General features: G+C 43.9%; 3 pseudogenes; all 3 read right to left on the bottom strand.

Moving 5' to 3' along the window:
• Window positions 1-5952: 5952 nt before the first annotated feature.
• LOC144685365 (protocadherin alpha-C2 pseudogene) lies at window positions 5953-8340 on the bottom strand (annotated as a pseudogene).
• Window positions 8341-11795: 3455 nt separating this feature from the next.
• LOC144685364 (protocadherin-10 pseudogene) lies at window positions 11796-14183 on the bottom strand (annotated as a pseudogene).
• A 6204-nt stretch (window positions 14184-20387) lies between these two features.
• On the bottom strand, window positions 20388-22775 carry LOC144685362 (protocadherin-10 pseudogene; annotated as a pseudogene).
• Between the last annotated feature and the right edge of the window lie 2894 nt (window positions 22776-25669).

Raw genomic sequence — 25669 nt, 5'->3', positions numbered from 1 at the left:
TTGTCAAGGGTAATAATAACTCCCACTTGGGGTAGAATAGATGCATAAGGGACTGCCTGCACCGATTTGGTAAAAGCAAACAGTGGCCAAATAAACTGGGTTGAGCTGTTCGATGAAATAACGGAAAGGCTAATTGAAACTAGTGCAACACATGTATATTTGGGCATTCAAATGGTAGTTGATAAGTTATCACACAACAGCTTTATTCAGAAAATTGGAGAATATGCGATTGACCGACCGGTGGTAATTTAGATATCTAATTTGCTAAAGGATAGGAGGAATAGAGTAGCCGTGAACTGCAGTTTGTTTTCCCTTTGACAGGAGTCAGCGATGCAATCAGTAGCTCCCCATCCCCAACCAGCTTCCCCCCCACCCCCCCCCCCTCACCCTGGGACTGATATTAGGACCCAAGCTTTTCGTATTACATATTAATGACCGAGACTGGGGTAAAGGAGTAAACATATCTTGCTGCAAATGTATAGAGATTGGTGAGACCACGCCTAGAGTATTGCGCACAGTTTTGGTCTCCTTATCTAAGGAAAGATAAACTTGCAATAAAGGGAGTGCAATGAAGGTTCAGCAGGCTGATTCCTGGGATGGCGGGATTGTTCTATCAAGACAGACTGAGAAAACTGGGTTTGTATTCTCTAGAGTTTAGAAGAATGAGAGTCGACCTCATTGAAACATGCAAAATACATAGAGGTTTCGACAAGGTAGATACAGAAAGGATGTTTCCCCTAACTATGGTGGTTCGAGGGGGCGGGGTGGGGCGGGGTCTCCTAGAACCAGGGGACGCAATCTCAGAATAAGTGGTAGACCATTTGGGACTCAGATGTGGAAGGATTTCTTCACTCAGAAGGTGGTAAATCTTTGGAATTCTCTACCTCAGAGGCTCAGTCATTGAGTATGTCCAAACCAGAGATCGATAGGTTTTAGGTAATAAAGACATCAAGGGATAGTGCGGGAAAAGAGCGTTGAAACAGTAGATCAGTCGTCATCTAACTAAATGGCACGGTAAGCTCGAGGAGGCAAAGGGCCTATGTCTGCTCCTACCAGAGAGGTGATAGCGTATTGGTATTGTCGCTGGACTAGTAATGCAGAGACCCAAGGTAATGCTCTGGTTACCTGGGTTCGAATCCCCATCTGGTTCACTAATGTTCTTTAGGGACGGAAATCTGCCGTCCTTACCTGGTCTGGCCACCAGGGCAATGTGGTTGACTCTTAAATGCCCTCCGAAATGGCCTAGCAAGCCGTTCAGTTGTACCAAACCGCTACAAAGTCACAAAAACTATTTAAACTGGAGGACCACCTAAGCTCCAAAAAAGACACCAGCAAATTCAGCTTCGTCGACCCTGCAAAGTCTTTCTTACTAATATTTGGCTAGTGCCAAAATTGGGAGAGCTGTCTCACAGGTTAGTGAAGCAAAAACTTGACAAAGTCACACTCACGGATTCATAACTTGCACATAATGTCCCAGACACAACCATCAGCATCCCTGGGTATATCCTGTCCCACTGGCAGGAGATTCCCAGCAGCGGTAGTGGCACAGTTGTATACAGTTGGGAGGAAAATGCTTTAGGAGTCCTCACCATTGACTCCGGACCCCATGAAGTCTCATGGCACTAGGTCAAATATGGGCAAAGACGATGTGCTGCCTCCTCTCAGCTGATGAATCAGTGCTCCTCTAATGTGAACACCACTTGAAGGAAGCACTGAGGGTGGCAAGGGTGCAGAATGTGCTCTGGGTGGGGGACTTCAATGTCCATCACCAAGAGTGGTTCGGTAGCACCACTACTGGCCAAGCCCGAAAGGACTTAGCTGCTAGACTGGGTCTGTGGCAGGTGGTGAGAAAACCATCAAGAGGGAAAAATATACTTCACCTCATCCTCACCAACCTGCCTGCCAGAGATTCATCTGTCCATGACAGTATCGGTAGGAGTGACCACCACACAGTTGTTGTGTGGATGAAGTCCCACCTTCACAATGAGCATACCCTCCATCGTGTTGTGTGGCACTGCCACAGTGCTAAATGGGATAGATTTCGAACAGATCTAGCTACTCAATACTGGGCATCCATGAGGTGCTGTGGGCCATCAGCAACGGCAGAATTGTACACAAACACAACCTGTACCCTCATGGCCTGGCATATCTCCCACTCTACCATTACGATCAAGCCAGGGGATCAACCCTCGCTCAATGAGGGCATCCCAGGAGTAGCGTTGGGAATACCTAGAAATGAGGTGCCAGCTTTGTGAAGCTAAAAACAGGACTACTTGCGTGCCAAACAGCATAAGCAGCAAGTGATAGTCGCAGCTAAGCGAGCCCACAACCAATGGGTTACATTTAACCTCCACAGTCCTGCCATATCCAGTCGTGCATGGTGGTAGACAACAAAATAACTCACTGGAGGAAGAGGCACCACAAATACACCTACCTTCAATGATGGTGGAGCCCAGCACATCAGTGCAAAATATAAGGCTGAAGCATTTGCTACAATCTTCAGCCGGAAGTGCCGAGTGGATGACTTATCTCAGGCTCCACCTGAGGTCCCCAGCATCACAGATGCCAGTCTTCTGCCAATTCGATTCACTCTACGTGATATCAAGAAATGGCTGAAGGCACTGTATAGTGCAAAGTCTATGGGCCCTGACAATATTCCAGCAATAGTAATGAAGGCTTTTGCTCCAGAATTTGCCGCCCCTCTAGCTAAGCTGTTCCAGTACAGCTACAACACTGGCATCTACCAGGTTATGTGGAAGATTGGCCAGGTACATCCTGCACACGCAAAGTTGGACAAATCCAACCCAGCAAATTACCATTCCATCAGTCCACCCTCAATCATCAGTAAAGTAATGGGAGGGGTGATCAACTGTGCTATCAAGCGGCATTTCTTTATAAATAAACTGCTCACTGACGCTCAGTTTGTGTTCCTCCAGGGCCATTCAGATCCTGACCTCATTACAGCCTTGGTTCAAGCATGGGTAAAAGAACTGAAATCCCGAGGTGAGGTGGGAGTGACTGCCCTTGATATTAAGGCCACATTTGACCGAGTGTGCCATCAAGGAGCCCTGGCAAAACTAGAGTCAATGGAAATCAAGGGGAAATTCTCCATTGGTTAGAGTCATACCTCGCACAAAGGAAGATGTTTGTGGTTGTTGGAGGTCAATCATCTCAGGTCCAGGACATCACCGCAGGAGTTCCCCATGGTACTATCCTCGACCCAACCATCTTCAGCTACTTCATCAATGACCTTCCTTCCATCGTAAGGTCAGATTTGGAGATATTTGCTGATGGTTGCACAATGTTAAGCACCATTCCTGACTCATCAGGCACTGAAGCAATCCATGCCCATATGCAGCGCGGCCTGCACATTATCCAGGCTTGGGTTGACCAATGGCAAGTAACATTGATGCCACACAAGTGTTAGGCAATGACAATCTCCAACAAGAAATAATCTAACCATCTCCCCTTGACGTGCTATGACATTACCATCACTGAATCTCCCAATATTAATATCCTGGGGTTTAACATTGACCAGAAAATGGACTGCACTAGCCATATAAATACTGTGGCTCCAAGAGCATGTCAGAGGCTGGGAATCTTGCAACGAGTAGCTCACCTCCCGACTCCCCAAAGCCTGACCACCATTTACAAGGCACAAGTCAAGAGTGTGATGGAATATTTCCCACTTGCCTCGATGAGTTCAGCTCCCACAACACTCAAGAAGCTTGACAAAATCCAGGACAAAGCAGCCAACTTGATTGGCACCACATCCACAAACATTCACTCCCTGCACCACCGACGCACATTAGCAGCAGCGTGTACCGTCTACAAGATGCACTGCAGGAATTCACCAAGGCTCCTTAGACAGCACCTTCCAAACCCACGGCCACTACCATCTAGAAGGAGGAGGGAAGCAGGTAAAGGGGAACATCACCACCTGGAACATCCCCTCCAAGTCAGTCACCATCCTGACTTGGAAACATGTCACTGTTCCTTCACTGTCGCTGGGTCAAAATTCTGGAACTCCCTAACAGCACTGTGGGTGTACCTACAGCACAGGGACTGCAGCAGTTCAAGAAGGCAGCTCACCACCACCATCTCAAGGGCAACTAGGGATGGACAATAAATGCTGGCACAGCCAGCGAAACCCACAGCCCGTGAATAAATAAAAAATATTTCCTATGTTCCTATGTTCCCATAACCGTTCTAATTTTCAATGTTGCAGATTACAGAAAATGGCAACATAATAAATGGTGAGGAGGGTAAAAACAGACTTCAAGAGAACAAAGGGAGACTAGTAAAATAGGCTGACACATGATAAATACAATTAAATATGATTAAATGTAAAACGATGTGCTTTGGAGGAAACAACATAGATAACCAGTATAATATAAATGGTGCTATTTTGAGGTGCTACGAACAGAGGAAACTCAGCGTGCATATTCACAAACCATTGAAGGCAGCAAGGCAGTTATCAAAACTAGTGGAATCCTTGGATTTGAGAAAGGAATCCAAAAGGTGGAAAGGCAAGTGAAAATTTTACCCATTGCTAGTTAGGTTTCAGTTGGAGTTTTCAGCAAAAAGCTAGCAGCTGTATTTGGGAAAGATTTTTAAAACTTGAACAGGGTGCAGGGTTGGTTTACGAGGATGATATCAGGGATGAAGTACTTCAGTCATGTGGAGAGAGTGGAAAAGTTGGATTTGACACCCTTCGAGCAAAGAGAGATCAAACAGAGGTATTCACATAATCACAGAATCACACAGTGCAGAACAGGCCCTTCGGCCCATCGAGTCTGCACCGACACGTGAGAAACACCTGACCTACCTACCTAATCCCATTTACCAGCACTTGGCCCATAGCCTTGAATGTTATGACGTGCCAAGTGCTCATCCAGGCACCTTTTAAACGATGTGAGGCAACCTGCCTTCACCACCTTCCCAGGCAGTGCATTCCAGACCGTCACCACCCTCTGGGTAAAAAAGTTTTTCCTCACATCCACCCTAAACCTCCTGCCCCTCACCTTGAACTTATGTCCCCTCGTGACTGACTCTTGAACTAAGGGGAACAGCTACTCCCTATCCACCCTGTCCATATGCCTCATGACCTTGTACAACTCGATCAGGTCGCCCCTCAGTCTTCTCTACTCCAACGAAAACAACCCAAGTCTATCCAACCTCTCTTCCTAACTTAAATGTTTCATCCCAGGCAATATCCTGGTGAACCTCCTCTGCACCCCTCCAGTGCATTCACATCCTTCCTGTAATGTGGCGACCAGAAGTGCACACAGTACTCCAGCTGTGGCCTCACCAAGGTTCTATACAACTCCAACATGATCTCCCTACTTTTGTAATCTATGCCTCGATTGATATAGGCAAATGTCCCATATACCTTTTTCACCACCCCATTAACATGCCCCTCCGCCTTTAGAGATCTATGGACACACACGCCAAGGTCCCTTTGTTCCTTAGGACTTCCTAATGTCATGCCATTCATGGAACACTTCCTTGTCAAATTACTCCTTCCAAAATGCATCACCTCACACTTTTCAAATTATGAGGAGGGGCAGTGTTGATAAGGTCAATATGTGGAAACGATTTCTTCTGACAACTCAGTTGGCAATCAGAAGTTATGGATTTAGAATAATTGGCAAAAGAATTAGGAAGAAAGTTTAAAAAATGTTTTCGCAAAGAAGGTGACTAAAATCTGGAATGCACGACCTTGAAAAATGGTGCAAGCAGGCTCCATAGGGAATTTCAAAAGGCGGTTGGGCATGTACTAGATGGCAACTAAGTTGCAGGGTTGCCAATAAAAATCTGGAATACAGACTAATTATACTGCACTTTCAAAGAACCGACACAAGCAGGTCAGACAAATGACTTCCATCGGTGCTGTAAAATTCTTAAATTATGTACACCATTCTCAGTGGAGAAACTGCTCTTAAATTACATTCATGCGTTAGAGTCCGGAATGGTCGGGTCAGTGAAAGGCAAGGTAGGGTGACAAGGCTTCAGAAACAGAAAATCACTTTTGGATGACTCTGGAGATAAACACACGGCATAACGATAACTTTCTGCCTGACCAGGCCCGCTATACTTTAATTGTTCGTTTGCTGCAGGCCTCCGAATGAAAGCATTATCCGAATCCCTCTGGTTGTAACAGCAAACTGCAAAGTTGTCGTCTTCAGCAATGTTTCTGTCTTGTTTACATTTTAGAATAACCAAAAAGATAATAATTATGAGAAACAAGAAGGATGTTGATCCCAAAATGATGATTAAATAACGATTTATATCCGAAAAATATTCCAAGGTTCTAGGTTGGTGACTTGGTTCCAACGATTTTTTAGTAACATTGGACAAGATTGAAAAGAAAATTGTGACTGTACTGGAGAGGCTTGGTTGTCCATTGTCCTTGACGCAGAGGACGATTCTCTCTGTGGTGAAGTCTTCATCTCTCAAATTGCGAGTTGCTCTGATTTCTCCAGAGTAAAGACCCACAGTAAACAGTCCTGGATCAGTTGCATCCAACAGATGATAAGATAGCCGAGCATTCTGACCAGAATCCGCATCAGTAGCGATGACCTTACTGACTAAGTATCCCGCATACACTGTTTGGGGCGCAATGTCCACTGATCCTGAACTGTTCCACGTCAAAGGTGAAACAACAACCGGAGAATTGTCATTTTGGTCCAAGATAATAACATTCACCATGGTTGCGCTGCTGAGTGGAGGAGATCCATTATCCTGAGCATGAACTTTGAACTGGAAATGTTTCAGTTGCTCATAGTCAAAGGAACGTCGTGCGTAAATGTTACCATTTCTTGAGTTAATACTGACGTAAGCAGGCGCAGACATTTCTTGCAGCGGATTCGCTAAAACAGAATATGACACTTCCCCATTGTAATCTACATCAGGGTCTAACGCAGTAACAGCAAATATTGAAGCACCGGGAGTGTTGTTCTCCATCAGGTATACATTATATGAAGACTGTGTGAACCTCGGGGCGTTGTCATTTATATCAGATACTGAAACTAAGACAGTTTTATTTGTTGAAAGAGGGGGAATCCCTCCGTCCCAGGCTGAAATAGAGATGTTGTACATCGGGACGGTTTCGCGATCCAAAATAACTTTGGTGACCAATTTGTAGTGGTTCCTCGAGGACTTTTGAAGTTTGAAAGGAAGCTGCACTGGAACCTGACACTGAACTTCTCCATATTCTCCAGAATCTAAATCTGTTACACTGATCAGAGCTATCACAGTACCCGGAGGAGCATCTTCCCACACCGTGCTAGACACCAAGGTCACGTCAAGGTCGGGGGCGTTATCATTCATGTCTGTTAGCCTGACTATAACTTTGGCATGTCCTACCATTCCGGCTGAACCACTGTCCACAGCTTCTACGTCAAGTTCATAAACACTTGATTCCTCAAAATCCAGTACACCTTGAACTCTGATCTCTCCAGTTGCCGGGTCCAATGTGAACAGTTCACGGATCTTCTGGGAGGCGTGGCTTGTGAAGGAATAGGTCAGCTCAGCATTCATGCCTTCATCTAAATCCACAGCATTAATTTTTGTTACCAAGGTGCCTTTGGCGACGTTTTCGTCTACACTCGCCCTGTACATTTCATTATCAAATACAGGCGCGTTATCATTGACGTCCACAACAGTAATCATAACCCGAGTTGCACCAGATCTCTGAGGAATCCCGCCGTCAATTGCCGTCAGTACCAATTGAAAGGTTGCCTGTTTCTCGCGGTCCAAATATTTTTTTAATAACAACTCAGCACTGTTACTCCCGTCGCTTCTTGTCTGCACTTTGAGACCAAAGTGTTCATTTGGGCTAACTTGCTAAGTACTGACTGTGTTTGTGCCCACGTCTGGATCGAGCGCGCTCTCGAGAGGGAAGCGCGCTCCTGGCGCAATTAATTCATTAATCTGCAGGGTGAATTCACTGTTTGGGAATCTAGGTGAGTTATCATTCACATCTAGTATCTCCACTGCAACGGGGTGTATTTCCAACGGATTATAGAGCGCTATTCGAAAATTAAGGGAACAAGTCGAGCTTTGTCCGCATATCTGTTCCCTATCGATTCTATCGTGAACAAACAAAATCCCGTTTTCCAGATTTACCTCCATGTATTGCTTACTTTCATCCGAAACCAGCCGAAATTTACGAGCCGATAATTCCCAAACGTTTAGTGCTAAATCCTCAGCGATATTCCCAACAAATGCCCCATGTTCCAATTCCTCCGGAATCGAATAGTGAATTTGTCCCGACACCAGGTCAGCCACACAAAGCAGGACGATGAAATACGCCCCGCTCATCGGTGCATTCGCCATTGCTCCGGACTGGATTGTGTCTGAAAATTTCAAAATATCTTCCAGCCATAAACATTCACTGGCCTCTTATGCCACTACAATTGCTCAAATATGTATCATATACAAATATGGAACCTAGATATGCAAAGTCTCGACCTCAGCTGTTTTGCTGAAGATGGCCGCAGAACATAAATGCAGACACAGTCTGTCTCTTCGCTTCTGTTCTGCGCTTCCCCGGAGGGGGAGGGGGTAGATCCCCAGGAGCGTCTGAGTTGCTTATTGGTAGACAGCGACACGAAGAGCCGCAACCAATAATTGCAGCAACTGCTCTTAAAGCCAGACTGCTCCCAACTCATTTGCAATATAAAAAACAGAAATATTTAGGAGTGCGCAATTTAAAATGTGCACAAAAATGCATGTAAAATGATTCAAAGATACAGTTAGTGAAAGATGCATCGCATTTGTAACACACATTAATGTGCACTGGCAGTGCCCTAACCTACAACACTGAGGGTGAGGGGTTGGGGGTGTGGGGGGGGGGGGGGGGGGGTTGGAGCTGGGGAGGGGGGAGTACTGGAAAATGGGATGAAGCTGAATTTGCTATTATTTTTCGGCTAGCGCTATCATAACGGAGGAAATGACCTTCCTCAGTGTAACTTTATGATGTTATGATACTGGAATGGTGGAAATTTTAAGCAGGCTGTTCCACTATCAGCGACGTGTCCAACAGTGAGGCGAGCAGCTGCCAAGGTTGATGCATGTCCAGCAGAGTTCTGGTACACTTCAATGAGTTTCAAAATGTTACTGGTTTCGTTCTGTAATTTACCTTTCCATTCATGGTAGAATTATTGCTTTGCACTTGGGCTTAACAAAACAGAACTTAAATTTCAAGGATAATTATTATCCAAGTAAAATCATCAAAGTAGTTCCTGTCTTTTAGAGATAGTATAAAGCTGGTAATAGCAAGTCGGCAGCCTGTTTTACCTTCTTCTGCACACTTACTTGACCTTAATGCAATTAATAATAGCTGTTGAAGCAAAATGGGTTACCAACTTGCTACCAATCGTTATGCACTTACGCACAAAGTCAAAACCTACCGAACACAGTCCTTTGTCAGTTATATGCATTAAGGTTGTACACCTTCTCGTTAAAAATACATGTTAGAGATATTATGTGTGGGATCTTCAAGATACCTCTGTTATTTTTAAATAATTGTGAACAGCGGGAGATGTTTTGTGTGTTTTCAGTACGGTAATAGAGCAAACTCATTATTTATAAGCGTTTTTCTTTTTAATTGAGCGAAAATTGTTTCTTCAAGCCACATGCATGCTTTCTATTGTTTTAATTCGCAGGAAAACTCCAGCATCATTGTAAAGTCCGGCTACCATAATGGTGAACTAGGTGGACCTTGTTCCTTTTGGCCGAGCAATTCCTACCTTTTGTTTACTAATAACGGCCACTGTTTTTCAAGAAGTGATTTAAACAAATGGTCAGAAGTTAACATTTACAGCGTTAGGGACATGACGTCAATATAGTTCCCCGAGGACAAGGCAATTAATAAGGTGTAACTAGTGTGGGGTAGAATAGTGGCAGAAACGTTTTGCATGAGCTGAAATTTTCGCAGTGTGAAGGACCGGACGGGAGGCCGACCAGAGGAACTTTGAAATAGTAGAGTCGGGAATTGATGAAGGCATCAGTTAAGTGTTTCAGTGGGAGATGGGCTAAGATCAGACAGGCGGCAGGTAGTATTATGGAGACATAAGTATTTGTGATGGTAAGGACAGGTGATTGGGAACGGAGCTCTGAGTCAAATGCTGAGAGTGAGAACACTCCTGCTCCGCCTGACACAATGCTTGAGAAGGTTTCAAGGATAAAGCACTTGTGGTGGGGGCTGAAGACGATACCTTCCATGTTCTCAATGTAATAAACTGCAGCTTATCTAAGACTTGGATATTTGATCAACAGGCAGACAAAACGGAGGTAGTGGAGAAATCAGGAAAGGTGGTAGAGAGAGGCATCTTGGGTTTTCATAAGCATAGTTATGCGATATGGCCCATGTTGATAGTTGATGTCTCTAATGTGCATTGTAGACGAGGTGTAGATGCGAAAGAAAAGGAGGCAAGTGCAGGACCTTGGAGGTTTCCAGAAAGAATAATATGCGTCCAGAAAGAAAAATGGTTATCAGAGGTGGACAGGCAGTGATCATATGTTTAAGTGTGAAACAAGCCAAAACAGTCCCAGTGAGCTGAAGAACAGAGGAAAGGCGTTGAAGTAGGATATTGTGATCTACCTTATCAAGGACTACAGTGGGGGTGAGGTGGACAAAGAGGAACCGGGGCAGCAGGGGCACAGTCATAGGGGGATCAGAAGGTTCACGCTTTAATACTTATAGTGATTGCTTATACCACAGATATTTTAAACTGACCAAATTCTTTTTTAAAAATAGATCCTGGGATATTTACTGTTCTTTTGATGATTGAATTTTAGGCCTCTGTCAAAAATGTAAACTGCAAAAGATGTGTAATTATCCAAATTAAATTTGCATGGGAAGGTTTTTGATTTTTTTTTCTGTAATTTTACCCAATAAAATCAAATTGTACACTCAAACTTCACCCCACAGTGACACATTTATGTGCTTAAATATCAAATGCAAGGTCAGGTTGTTGGACTAGGCATCACCGCCAAGTAAATTCTTTATTGAGATTATTTTTTAAAATCTGTTCACATTTTCCTTGTGTCATTGTCAACTGTGCAACGGTTTGATTTAATTTAATTCCTTACTTTGAAATTTGAATTACAGTGAGCAAATGTCAAACAAAAATCCGAAAGCATATTGAATTATGTGTAAGAATAGAGTGGCTGCATTAGACAATCACATAATAGATAATTCACGAACAGTTCAGAGTATTGCATTGAATCAAAAACAATTGTGAGGAATGTTTGGGCTTAGGCAAAATCGGTCGAATTGCTGTATATTATTTGTGCATGACAGTTAATATTTTAAAGGTGTGTCTTTATTAAACAACATGAACATTCTAACTACAGATAGTTGGAGAAGCAACGATTTTAATTCAGCCTGGCTTCTAATAGAAAGCTTTCAATTCCATGAAACCTTGCATTCGATTGTGAAATTGTCCTTTCTGCTACTACTCAATTCAGTGTACATGCGAAAAGACAGCGGGGGAGAGAGGAATCACAGAAAGCCATTAATATACACTACACCTAAACAGAAATTGAAACAAGTGGAAGCCTGGTGTCATACTAATCGTAGTACAATGTGCACTGCTCATGGCTCTCAAGAAGTTAGCAATATTTCGCAACATGGACGTGTGGGATTATAGGAAGCTGTAAGCAATTTCTCCTGTCATGCCTTCTAATAACCTTACGAGGAATTAAAGAAATGTACAATCTGATCGAACGCAAAAAAAAACTTCATCAAAGTGAATTACCTGTCAGCACAAACGTTCGTGATAAAATTAAGTCATCGCGTTGGTGTTCCCGATATTCACTTCAGTGAAAGGCAAAGTAGGATGACAGGGCTTTAGAAATAGAAAATCACTCTTGGATGATTCTGGAGTTAAACACACAGTATAACCAAACCCATCGGCCTGACCAGGTCCCGTATAATTTAAAGACTCATTTCCCGCAGCCCTCGGATTAAAGGCGTTCTTAGAACTCCTCCGTCTGTAACAACAAACTGTAGCACTGTGGTCTCCAGCAATATTTCTGTCTTGTTTAAACTTCAGCGCAATCAGAAAAATTATAATGACAAGAAACAGAAACGAAGTTGATCCTAAAATGATGATTAAATAACGATTTAAATCTGAAAAAGAATTCGAATGTTTGGTTTCGTAGGTTCGTTCAGAATGTTTCTCTGTAACATTGGACACGATTGTAAAGGAGATTGTGGCCGTACAGGAGAGGCTCGGCTGTCCATTATCCTTTACCAAGAGGACCAGTCTTTCTGTGATGAGATCTTGGTCTCCAAAATGTCGACTTGCTCTGATTTCTCCGGAGAGGAGGGCCACAGTAAACAGACTGAGATTATTGACCTCCAACAGTCGGTAGGAAAGCCGTGCATTCTGTCCAGAATCGGCATCAGTAGCGATCACCTTGGTAACTAGGTACCCTGGATATACTAAGTGCGGCACAATCGCAACTGATGCCGAACTGTTCCAGGTTAAAGGTGAAACAATAACTGGGGCATTGTCATTTTGGTCCAAGATAATAACATTCACGATGGCAGTGCTGCTCAGTGGAGGAGACCCAGCATCCTGGGCTTGAACTTTGATCTGGAAGTGCTTCAGTTGTTCATAGTCAAAGGAGCGAAGCGAGTAAATCTTGCCATTTTTGGAGTTAATTGTGAAGTATCCAAGGCCCTGTTCTATGCTGTTCTCCACAATAGAATACGCAACCTCACCATTCTGGTCTATGTCAGAATCGAAAGCTGTAACTGCAAATATAGAAGCACCAGGAGTGTTGTTCTCCATCAGATACACGTTATATAACGAGTGTGTGAAACTCGGTGCGTTGTCATTTACATCAGAAATAGAGACCACAATAGTTTTACGCGTTGAAAGAGGGGGCGATCCTCCATCCCATGCTGAAATAGAGATGTTGTACAGTGGGGCTGTTTCGCGATCGAGAATATCACGTGTAACCAACTTATAGTTGTTCCTCAAAGACTTTTGAAGTTTAAACGGAACATTCACAGGAACTTGACAATAAATGTGGCCATTTTCTCCTGAATCTCGATCCGCCACATTGATTACAGCAATCACAGTTCCAGGCTGTGCATCTTCGGTGATTGTACTGGATACTGACGTCACTTCTATTTCGGGCGCGTTATCATTCACATCAATTAGTTCGACCATTACTTTGGCATGTCCCACCATACCGGGTGGAGCCTTATCCACTGCTTGTACATCCAGTTCATAAACACCTGATTCTTCGAAATCCAATACTCCTTGAACTGCAATCTCTCCCGTTACCGGGTCCAACCTGAACATTTCACGAATCCTCCGGGGAACATGTCTGGTGAAAGAATACGACAGCTCAGCGTTGGTCCCCTCATCTAAATCAGCAGCGTTGATTTTTAACACTAATGTACCCAGAGCCGCGTTTTCTGCTACACTGGTCCTATATATTTCATGATCGAACACAGGTGCGTTATCGTTGCTGTCCAGTACAGTGATGACAATCCGAACTGTGCCAGATCTCTGAGGAATCCCGCCGTCGATGGCCGTCAGTACGAGCTCATAGCTGGACTGTTGTTCACGGTCCAAGGGATTCTCGAGTAATAGCTCCGCACTTTTACTTCCATCGCTTCTAGTCAGCACTTTGATGCCGAAGTGCTCGTTTGAACTGACCTGGTATGTGCTGATTCCATTTGTGCCTGCGTCCGGATCGTGCGCGCTCTCGACAGGAAAGCGCGTCCCAGGTGCAATTAATTCACTGATCTCCAGTGAAAATTCGTCCTTTTCAAAACTCGGTGAATTATCATTTATATCGAGTATTTCCACTACAGCGCGATGTATTTCCAGAGGATTTTCGAGCGCTATTTCAAGAGAAAGGGAACACGTAGAGCTTTGTCTACAAATCTGTTCTCTGTCGATTCTTTCATTCACAAATAATATCCCATTTTCCAGATTTACCTCAATATAATGCTTCCTTTCATCGTAGGGCAGCCGAATCTTGCGAGACGATAATTCCCAAACGTGTAGTTTTAAGTCCTCGGCAATGTTTCCAACAAAGGCCCCATGCTCCAGTTCCTCGGGAATTGAGTAGCGAATTTGTCCCGAGACCAGGTCCAACAAACAAAGCAGGAAAATAAAAGGCGTTCCGCCCCTGCGTGCATTCGCCATTGTTCTGAGCTGGACTTTGTAGTATAAATGCCCAAGTCTCTGCAAATCCTTCATATAAACTGAATTCCTATGTCGCATATAAATCGAAAGCCGATATTAAACGGAGAAATGCAAATATTAAACCGAACCCTTATTTCTGAACATGGCCGCAGAGCGTTACGCACACACAGCATCTCTGTCTCTCTCGGCTTCTGGTCTGCGCTTCCTTGATGGGGGAGGGGGTAGATCTCCTGCGACATTTCAGCTCCTAATTGGTAGACAGCGACACAGAGAGTCTCAGCCAATAATTGCACCAAAGTTTTCTTAAAGATTGACTGTCTCAATATTGTTTTAAATTATGCAACTAAAATCTTTAGATACTTATAGAATAGTATAGATTAAAAACATCCATAAAAAGATTTTTTACAATGGAAAGCTCATGTTTATCCTGTAGATTTTTTTTTATCAGCACCGGATGCATATCAGTGGATTTTCATATAAGTATCATTATATATTTGCTTGCGTGTTGAAATTTGGAAATATCATGGACAAGATGAATGGCCCACACCACGGGAACAAACATAGGTCTGTTTCTTGTGACACTTGTCTTCAGTAATGCACTGCTGCATCAATTAATTGGGCTTGCAATTCATCCGGCGGTTGCTTGTAACGATACATAAACGCATTGGCGAACAATCCTGTATATAAATAGCATCATAAACAGCGAAATGTCAAACTAAAAACTTGCTTGTCGCAAATCTGTAGGTGCAACCAGAACAATGTCACAATGTCCTGCTCGTCAGTTTGACAGTCCTGTTCCGATGTACCCAGAGGTTTTGAGTGACAAACTGAATGTTGAAGAAACACTGGTAAAAATATTAGTGTTTTTAAATATGCATTTCACTTTGCAATTTACTTTATTTTTAAAACTTTAGAAGTATGCAGAAGACCAAAATGTGCTATTAAATAGCTGCGCATAGAGTAATAGTCATGTACGGCAAAGAAGGTGGTAATTCAGCCCAAGAGACCAGTCAGTCCCATTCCCCCACTCGATGCCTGCAGCCCTGCAGGTTTATTGTCTTCGAGTTCCCACTCAATTTCCTTTTGAAATCATGGATTGTTTCTTATTCCACCATCCTCGTGGGTAGTAAATTATAGGACATTACCACTCGTTCTGTCAAAAAGTTTGTTTAGTTCTCTCGCTGGACGAGTAATCCTGAAAACCAGGGTAATGCTCTGGGGACCCGGGTTCGAATTCCGTCACAGCAGATGGTGGAATTTGAATTCAATATAAATCGTTAATTAAACGTCTAAAGACGATCATGCAACCATAAAAACACACCTGGTTCACTAATGTCCTTTAAGGAAGGAAATCTGTCGTCCTTACCTGGTCTGGTCTACATGTGACTCCAGACGTACAGCAATGTGGTTGACTCTTAAATGTCCCCTGAAATGCTCCAGCAAGCCACTCAGTTGTATCAAACTACTACAAAGTCACAAAAAATGAATGAAACTGGACAGAACACCCGGCATTGAAATAGGCACTGGAAATGACAATGGCAAGCTCAGCCCTGTCAACCCTGCAAAGGCCTCCTTACTAACATATGGGGCCTAGTGCCAAAATTGGGAGAGCTGACTAAAGGCTAGTCAAGCAACAGCCTGACATAGTCAACCTTACAAAATCATATCTTACAGAAAATGTCCCAACCACCACCATCACCATCCCTGCTTGTGTCCTGCCCCAACAGCAGGGCAGACCCAGCAGAGGTGGCAGCACAACACAATGGCATACAGTCTGGAGGGAGTTGCCCTGGGAGTCCTCAACATCGACTCTTGACTCCATGATGTCCCATGGCATCGAGGCAAACATAGGCAAGGAAACCTCCTGCTGATTATGAAGCACCGCCCTGCCTCATCTGAGGAATCAGTGCTCCTGCATGTTGAACACCACTTGGAGGAAGCACTGAGGGTGGCAAGGACGCAGAATATACTCTGGGTGGGGGACGTCAATGTCCATCTCCAAGAGTGGCTCAGCAGCACCACTACTGACCAAAGTGGCCGAGTCATAAATTACGTAACTGCTAGACTGGGTCTGCAACGGGTGGTGAGGGAACCAATATGAGGGTAAACATGCTTGACTCCTTCCTCACCAACCTGCCTGCCATGGATGCATCTGTCCGTGACAGTATCTATAGGAGTGACCACCACACAGTCGTTGTGGAGGCGAGGTCCCGCCTTCACATTGAGGATTCTCTCCATCGTGTTGTGTGGCACTACCACCAAGCAAAATGGGATAGAGTTCAAATATATGTATCAACTCAAGACTGGGCATCCATGAGGCGCTGTGGGACATCAGCAGCAGCAGAATTGTACTTGAACACAATCTGTTTCCTCATGGCCCGTCATATCCCCACTCTATCATTACCATCAAGCCAGGGGATCAATCCTAGTTCAATGAGGAATGCAGGAGGGAAAGCCAGGAGCAGCACCATGCACACATAAAAATGAGCTGTCAAGCTGGTGAAAATATAACACAGCGCTACTTTCGTGCCAATCATCATAAGCAACAAGTAGTAGGCAGAGTGAAGCGATCCTACAACCAATGGGTCAGATATAAGTTCTGCAGTCCTGCCACATCCAGTCATGAATAGTGGTGGACAATTAAACAGCTCACTGGAGGAGGAGGTTCCACAAATACCTCCACCCTCAATGATGGGGCAGCCCAGCACATCAGTGCAAAAGATAAGGCGGAAGCATTTGCTACAATCTTCAGCCAGAAGGGCCGAGAAGATGATCCATCTCGGCCTCCTCCGGAGGTCCCCAGCATCACAGAATGCAGAGTTCAACCAACTGGATTCACTCCGTGATATCAAGAAACGGCTGAAGGCACTGGATATTGCAAGGGCTATAGGCCCTGACAATATTCCGGCAATCGCACTGAAGACTTGTGCTCCAGAACTTGACGCGCCCCTAGCCAAGCTGTTCCAGCACAGCTACAACACTGGAATCTACCCGGCTATGTGGAAAATTGCCCACTTATGTCCTGGTGAAGCTACAAAACAGGACTACTTGCATAGTACAGTCGTGAAAGACGCATCGCATTTGCAACATACTTGAACGTGCACTGGTGGTGCCCTAACCTACAACACTGGTTGCGGGGGGGCTGGGAGTTGGACCTGGGGAGGGGGAGAACTGGAAAATGCGGTGAGGCTAAATTTGCCATTATTTTTTGGCCAGCACTATTATGACGGACGAACTGGTCTTCCTCAGTGTAACTGTACGATGTTATGATACTGGAAAGGTGGAAATTATAAGCAGGCTGTTCCACTATCAGCGATGTCTCCACCAGTGAGACGAGTGGCTGCCAGGTTAATGCATGTCCCGCAGAGCTCTGATACATTTTAGTGAGTTTCAAAATGTTACTGCTTCCGTTATGTAATTTACCTTTCTATTCATGGTAGAGTTCTTACTTTGACTTTGGGCCTAACAAAATAGAACTTAAATTTCAAGGATAATCATTATCCAAGTAAAATCATTAAAGTGGTTGCTGTCTTTTAGAGATAGTGTAAAGCTGGTAATAGCAAGTCGGCAGCCTGTTTTACATTCTTGTGCACACTTATTTTACCTTAATGCAAATAATAATAGCTGTTGATGTAAAATGGTTACCGACTCGCTAGCAATCGTTAAACACTTCCGCACAAGCTCAAGATCTACCAAACACAGTCCCTTGTCAATCATATGTGTTCAAGTTGTACACCTTCTCGTTGAAAGAACATGTTAGAGATATTTTGTGTGGGTTCTTCAAGATACCTCTGTTATTTTTAAATAATTGTGAACAGCGGGAAATTTTTGTGTGTCTTCAATGCGGTAACAGGACAGACTCATTATTTATAAGCGTTTTTCTTTTTAATTGAGCAAATACTGCTTCCTCAAGCCACGTGCATGTTTTCTATTTTTTAATTCGCAGTAAAACCCCAGAATCATTGCATAGTCCGGCTACCATAATGGTAGGAGGTGAACGAGATGGACCTTGTTCCTTTTCGCCGAGCGATTCCTGCCTTTTGTTTACTATTAACGGCTACTGTTTTTCAAGAAGTGATTTAAACAAATGGTCCGAAGTTAACATTCACAGCGTTGGGGACAATATACTTCGCCAAGGACAGGGCTATTAAAAAAGTGTAATTAGTGTGGGATAGAATAGTGACAGAAACGTTTTGCATGAGCTGAAATTTGCGCAGTGTGAAGGACCGGACGGGAGGCCGACCAGAGGAACTTTGAAATAGTGAAGTCGGGAATTGACGAATGCATCAGTAAGTGTTTCAGTGGCAGATGGACTATGATAGGACAGGAGGCAGGTAGTATTATGGAGACATAAGTATTTGTGATGGTAAGGACAGGTGATTGGGAACGGAGCTCTGAGTCAAATGCTGAGAGTGAGAACACTCCTGCTCCGCCTGACACAATGCTTGAGAAGGTTTCAAGGACTTATGGTGGGGGCTGAAGACGATACCTTCCATGTTCTCAATGTAATAAACTGCAGCTTATCTAAGACTTGGATATTTGATCAACGGTCAGACAAAACGGAGGTAGTGGAGAAATCAGGAAAGGTGGTAGAGAGACGCATCTTGGGTTTTCATAAGCATAGTTATGCGATATTGCCCATGTTGATAATTTTTGTCTGTAATGTGCATTGTAGACGAGGCGTAGATGCGAAAGAAAATGAGCCAAGTGTAGGACCTTGGAGGTTTCCAGAAAGAATAATATGCGTCCAGAAAGAAAAAGGATTATTAGGGATGGACGGGCAATGATCATATATTTAAGTGTGAACCAAGTCAAAACCGCCCCAGTGAGCTGAAGAACAGAGGAAAGGCGTTGAAGTAGGATATTGCGATCTACCATAACAAGGACTGCAGTGAGGGGAAGGCGGATAAAAAGCAAGCAGGGACAGTAGGGACACAGTCACAAAGGGATCAGGAGATTCATGCTTTTTTTTTAAATTATAGTGATTGCTTATTTCCCAGATATTTCAAACTGACCAAATTCTATTTTAAGAAATGGATTCTGCGATATTTTTTGTTCCTTTGATGATCGAATTTTAAGCCTCTGTCAAAAACTTAAACTGCAATGGATGTGTAATTATCCAATATAAACTTTACATGGCAAGGCTTTTGATTTTTTTCTGTACCTTAGCCCAATAAAATCAAATTGTACAATCAAAATTCACCTCACAGTGACATATTTATGTACTCAAATGTCAAATGCAAGCTCAGGTTGTTGGATGAGGCATCGGCTTCAAGTAAAACCTTTATTGGGATTACTTTTAAAAATCAGTTCGCATTTCCCTTTTATCATTGTCAATTATGCAATGTTTGATTTTATTTAATTCCTTATTTTGAAATTTGAATTATGTTAGAACAAACTAATTGCGAAAGTGTATTGAATTACGTGAGTGTGGTGGATGTATTAGACAATCACATGGTAGTGCACTCTTATAAAACTGCAGTTTGCGACCATAACATTTCAGTCATGGCACCGTCTACAGAGTAGCGAGTATTTATTGCGAGAATGTTAGAAGTCCCAATATCTTATGTATGAATTATATATATGTATATATGTATACCCAATGATTCTAATAAATAATTCACCAACAGTTCAGGGTATTGCGTTGAATCAGAAACAAATGTATGCAATGATTTAACTTGGCAAAATCGGTCGAATTGCTGTATATTACTTGTGCATGGCAGTTAATATTTTAAAAGTGCGTTTTTATTAAACAACATGAACATTCTAACTACACGTAGTGGGAGAAACACTGTTTTAATTTAGCGTGGCTTCTAATAGAAAGCTTTAAATTCCATGAAATCTTGCATTAAATTGTGACATGATGCTTTCTGCTACTACTCAATTCAGTGTACAGCGAGGGAGAGAGGAATCACAGACAGACGTTAACATACACTTCACCTAAACAGAAATTAAAACAAGTGGAAGCCTGGTGTCATAAAAACCGTAGTATAATGTGCACTGCTCGCGGCTGTCAACATGTCATTATATTTCGCACCATGGGCATATGGGATTATAGGAACAACTGTAAGCAATTTCGCCTATCTTGCCTTCTAATCACCATACGAGGATTTAGACAAATGTACGATACGTACTCTGATCAAACACAAAAAAAAACTACTTATCAAAGTGAATTACCTATCAGCACAAAGGCTCGTGATTAAATTAAGTCATCGCGTTGGTGTTCCGGATATTCACTTCAGTGAAAGGCAAAGTAGGATGACAGGGCTTTAGAAATAGAAAATCGCTCTTGGATGATTCTGGAGTTAAACACACAGTATAACCAAATCGTTCGGGATGACAAGGTCCTGTATAATTTAAAGACTCATTTCCCGCAGGCCTCCGATTAAAGGCGTTCTTAGAACTCCTGCGTCTGTAACAACAAACTGTAGCGCTGGGGTCTCCAGCAATACTTCTTTCTTGTTTAAACTTCAGCGCGATCAGAACAAATATTATGGCAAGAAACAGAAACGAAGTTGATCCTAAAATGATGATTAAATAGCGATTTAAATCTGAAAAAGAATCCGAATGTTTGGCTTCGTAGGTTCGTTCAGAATGTTTCTCTGTAACATTGGACACGATTGTAAAGGAGATTGTGGCCGTACAGGAGAGGCTCGGCTGTCCATTATCCTTTACCAAGAGGACCAGTCTTTCTGTGATGAGATCTTGGTCTCCAAAATGTCGACTTGCTCTGATTTCTCCAGAGAGGAGGGCCACAGTAAACAGGCTGAGATCAGTGGCCTCCAACAGTCGGTAGGAAAGCCGTGCATTCTGTCCAGAATCGGCATCAGTAGCGATCACCTTGGTAACTAGGCACCCTGGATATACTAAGTGCGGCACAATCGCCACTGATGCCGAACTGTTCCAGGTTAAAGGTGAAACAATAACTGGGGCATTGTCATTTTGGTCCAAGATGATAACATTCACGATGGCAGTGCTGCTCAGTGGAGGGGACCCAGCATCCTGGGCTTGAACTTTGAACTGGAAGTGCTTCAGTTGTTCATAGTCAAAGGAGCGAAGCGAGTAAATCTTGCCATTTTTGGAGTTAATTGTGAAGTATCCAAGGCCCTGTTCTATGCTGTTCTCCACAATAGAATACGCAACCTCACCATTCTGGGCTATATCAGAATCGAAAGCTGTAACTGCAAATATAGAAGCACCAGGAGTGTTGTTCTCCATCAGATACACGTTATATAACGAGTGTGTGAAACTCGGTGCGTTGTCATTTACATCAGAAATAGAGACCACAATAGTTTTACGCGTTGAAAGAGGGGGCGATCCTCCATCCCATGCTGAAATAGAGATGTTGTACAGTGGGGCTGTTTCACGATCGAGGATATCACTTGTAACCAACTTATAGTTGTTCCTCAAAGACTTTTGAAGTTTAAATGGAACATTCACAGGAACTTGACAATAGATTTGACCATTTTCTCCTGAATCTCGATCCGCCACGTTGATTACAGCAATCACAGTTCCAGGCTGTGCATCTTCGGCGATGGTACTGGATACTGACGCCACCTCTATCTCGGGCGCGTTATCATTCACATCAATTAGTTCGACCATTACTTTGGCATGTCCCACCATACCGGGTGGAGCCTTATCCACTGCTTGTACATCCAGTTCATAAACACCTGATTCTTCGAAATCCAATACTCCTTGAACTGCAATCTCTCCCGTTACCGGGTCCAACCTGAACATTTCACGAATCTTTTGGGGAACGTGTCTGGTGAAAGAATACGACAGCTCAGCGTTGGTCCCCTCATCTAAATCAGCAGCGTTGATTTTTAACACTAATGTACCCAGAGCCGCGTTTTCTGCTACACTGGTCCTATATATTTCATGATCGAACACAGGTGCGTTATCGTTGCTGTCCAGTATAGTAATGACAATCCGAGCTGTGCCAGATCTCTGAGGAATCCCGCCGTCGATGGCCGTCAGTACGAGCTCATAGGTGGACCGTTGTTCACGGTCCAAGGGATTCTCGAGTAACAACTCCGCACTTTTACTTCCATCGCTTCTAGTCAGCACTTTGATGCCGAAGTGCTCGTTTGAACTGACCTGGTATGTGCTGATTCCATTTGTGCCTGCGTCCGGATCGTGCGCGCTCTCGACAGGAAAGCGCGTCCCAGGTATATTCAATTCACTGATCTCCAATGAAAATTCGTCCTTTTCAAAACTCGGTGAATGATCATTTATATCTAATATTTCTACTACAGCGCGATGTATTTCCAGAGGATTGTCGAGCGCTATTTCAAGAGAAAGGGAACACGTAGAGCTTTGTCTACAAATCTGTTCTCTGTCGATTCTTTCATTCACAAATAATATCCCATTTTCCAGATTTACCTCAATGTATTGCTTCCTATCATCGGAGAGCAGCCGAATCTTGCGAGACGATAATTCCCAAACGTGTAGTTTTAAATCCTCGGCAATATTTCCAACAAAGGCCCCATGCTCCAGTTCCTCGGGAATTGAGTAGCGAATTTGTCCTGAGACCAGGTCCAACAAACAAAGCAGGAAAATAAAAGGCGTTCCGCCCCTGCGTGCATTCGCCATTGTTCTGAGCTGGACTTTGTAGTATAAATGCCCAAGTCTCTGCAAATCCTTCATATAAACTGAATTCCTATGTCGCATATAAATCGAAAGCCGATATTAAACGGAGAAATGCAAATATTAAACCGGACCCTTATTTCTGAACATGGCCGCAGAGCGTTACGCACACACAGCATCTCTGTCTCTCTCGGCTTCTGGTCTGCGCTTCCTCGATGGGGGAGGGGGTAGATCTCCTGCGACGTTTCGGCTCCTAATTGGTAGACAGCGACACAGAGAGTCTCAGCCAATAATTGCACCAAAGGTTTCTTAAAGATTGACTGTCTCAAGATTATTTCTGATACATTTAAAATTATGTAACTAAAATCTTTAGATTCGTATGGAATAGTGTAGCTCAAAAACAACCATAAATAGATTTTTTACAATCGAAAACTGATGTTCATCTTGTTCATATTTTTTCTGATCAGCGCCGATGCGCACCAGATTGATTTTCCTGTATAATTATCATTATATCTTGGCTTGCGTGGTGCAATTTGGAACTATCATATGCAAGACGAACGGCCCACACCGCGGGAATAATCATAAGTCTGTTTCTTGTGACCCTTGACTTCGGTAATGCACTGCTGCATCAATTAATTGGTCGGGTAGTTGTTTGTAAACGCATTGGCGAACAATCTCGTATTAAAACGCATCATGAACAGCAAAATGTCAAACTAGAAACTTGCTTGTCGCAGATCTGTAGATGCAACCAGGACAATGTCACAATATCCTGCTCATCATTTTGGCAATCCACTTCCATTGTACCCAGATGTTTTGAGTGACAAACTGAATGTGGGAGAATCAATGGCAAAAATGCAAATCATTTTAACTACGCATCTCACTTTACAATTTACATTATTTTTAAAACTTTAAAAATATGCAAAAGACCAAACGGAGCTGCGCATAGAATCATAGTCATGCACGGCACAGAAGATTGTCATTCAGCCCATGAGACCAGTCAGTCCAATTCCCCCACTCGATCCCTGCAGCTCTGCAGGTTTATTTCCTTCGAGTTCCCACGCAATTTCCTTTTGAAATCATGGATTGTTTCTTATTCCACCACCCTCGGGGGTAGTAAATTCCTGGCCATTACCACTCGTTATCTAAAAAAAGTTATTTCGTTTTCTCGCTGGACAAGTAGTCCAGAAACCCAGGGTAATGCTTTGGGGCCTGGGTTCGACCCCGCCACGGCGGGTGGTAGAATTTGAATTCAATAAACATCGGGAATTAAAAGTCTAAAGATGGCCATATAACCATAAAAACTCCCCTGGTTCACTGATGTCCTTTAGGGAAGGAAAACTGTCGTCCTTACCTGGCCTACATGTGACTGCAGACCCACAGCAATGTGGTTGACTCTTAAATGCCCTCAGAAATGCCCTAGCAAGCCACTCAGTTGTATCCAACAGCTACAAAGTAACCGGTCGGACCACCCAGCATCGACATAGGCACTGGAAACCACAATGGCAAATTCAGCCCTGTCAACCCTGCAAAGTCCTCCTCACTAACATCTGGGGGCTGGTGCCAAAATTGGGAGAGCTGTTTCGCAGACGAGACAGGCAAAAGCCTGACATAGTCAACCTCACGGAATCATATCTTACAATTTCCCAGACACCACCATCACCATCCCTGGGTGTGTCCTGTCCGACCAGCAGGACAGACCCAACAGAGGTGGTAGCACAGTGGTATACAGTCAGGAGGGAGTTGCCTGGGAGTCCTCAAGATCGACTCCAGACCCATGAAGTTTCATGTCATCAGGCCAATCATGGGCAGGGAAACATCCTGCTGATTACAACCTTCCGCCCTCCCTCAGCTGATGAATCAGGGCTCCCCCATGTTGAACACCACTTGGAGGAAATACTGAGGGTAGCAAGGGCCCAGAATGTACTCTGAGTGTGGAATTCCAATGTCCATCACCAAGAGCGGCTCGGTAGCACCATTATTGGCTGAGCTGGCAGAATCCTAAACGACATAACTGCTAGACTGGGTCGGCAGCAGGCGTTGAGGGAACCAACAAGAGAGAAATACATACTTGGCCTCATCCTCACAAGCCTGCCTGCCGCAGATGCATCTGTCCATGACAGTATCATTAGCATTGACCACCGCACAGTTGTTGTGGGGACCAAGTCCTGCCTTCACATTGAGGATAGCCTCCATCATGTTCTGTGGCACTACCGCCTTTCTCAATTGGATAGATTTTGAACACATCTAGCAACTCGACTGGGATTCCATGAGGTGCTGTGGGCCATCAGCAGCAGCAGAATTGCACTCAAACACAATCTGTAACCTCATGGCCTGGCATATCCCCCACTCTACCATTACCATCAAGCCGGGGGATCGACCCTGGTTCAATGAAGAGTGCCGAAGGGCATGCCAGGAGCAGCACCAGGCATACCTAAAAATGAGCTGTCTACTTGCAAAAGCTATAACACAGGACTACTTTCCTGTCAAACAGCATAAGCAACAAGTGATAGACAGAAAGAAGCGATCGCACAGCCAACGGATCAGATCTAAGATCTGCCGTACTGCCACACCCAGTCAGGAATGGTGGTGGACAACTAAACCACTCACTGGAGGAGGATCCACAAATAACCCCCATCCTCAATGATGGGGAGCAAAACTCTTCAGTGCAACCAATAAGGTGGAAGCATTTGCTACAATTTTCATCCAAATCTGCCAAGTGGATGATCCATCTCGGTTCCTCCGGGGATCCCCAGCATCACAGATGCTAGTCTTCAGCCAATTCGATTCACTCCAAGAAACGACTGAAGTCACTGGATAATGCAAAGTCTATGGGCCCTGACAATATCCCGGCAATGATATTGAAGACTTGTGCTCCAGGACTTGCTGCCCCCCCACCCCCA

This window comes from Cetorhinus maximus, chromosome 10, assembly GCF_964194155.1.
Source record: "Cetorhinus maximus chromosome 10, sCetMax3.hap1.1, whole genome shotgun sequence".
NCBI classification, from domain to species: domain Eukaryota; kingdom Metazoa; phylum Chordata; class Chondrichthyes; order Lamniformes; family Cetorhinidae; genus Cetorhinus; species Cetorhinus maximus.
The sequence above is the reverse complement of the archived record's forward strand: the minus strand, read 5'-3'. Positions and strand labels throughout refer to the sequence as shown.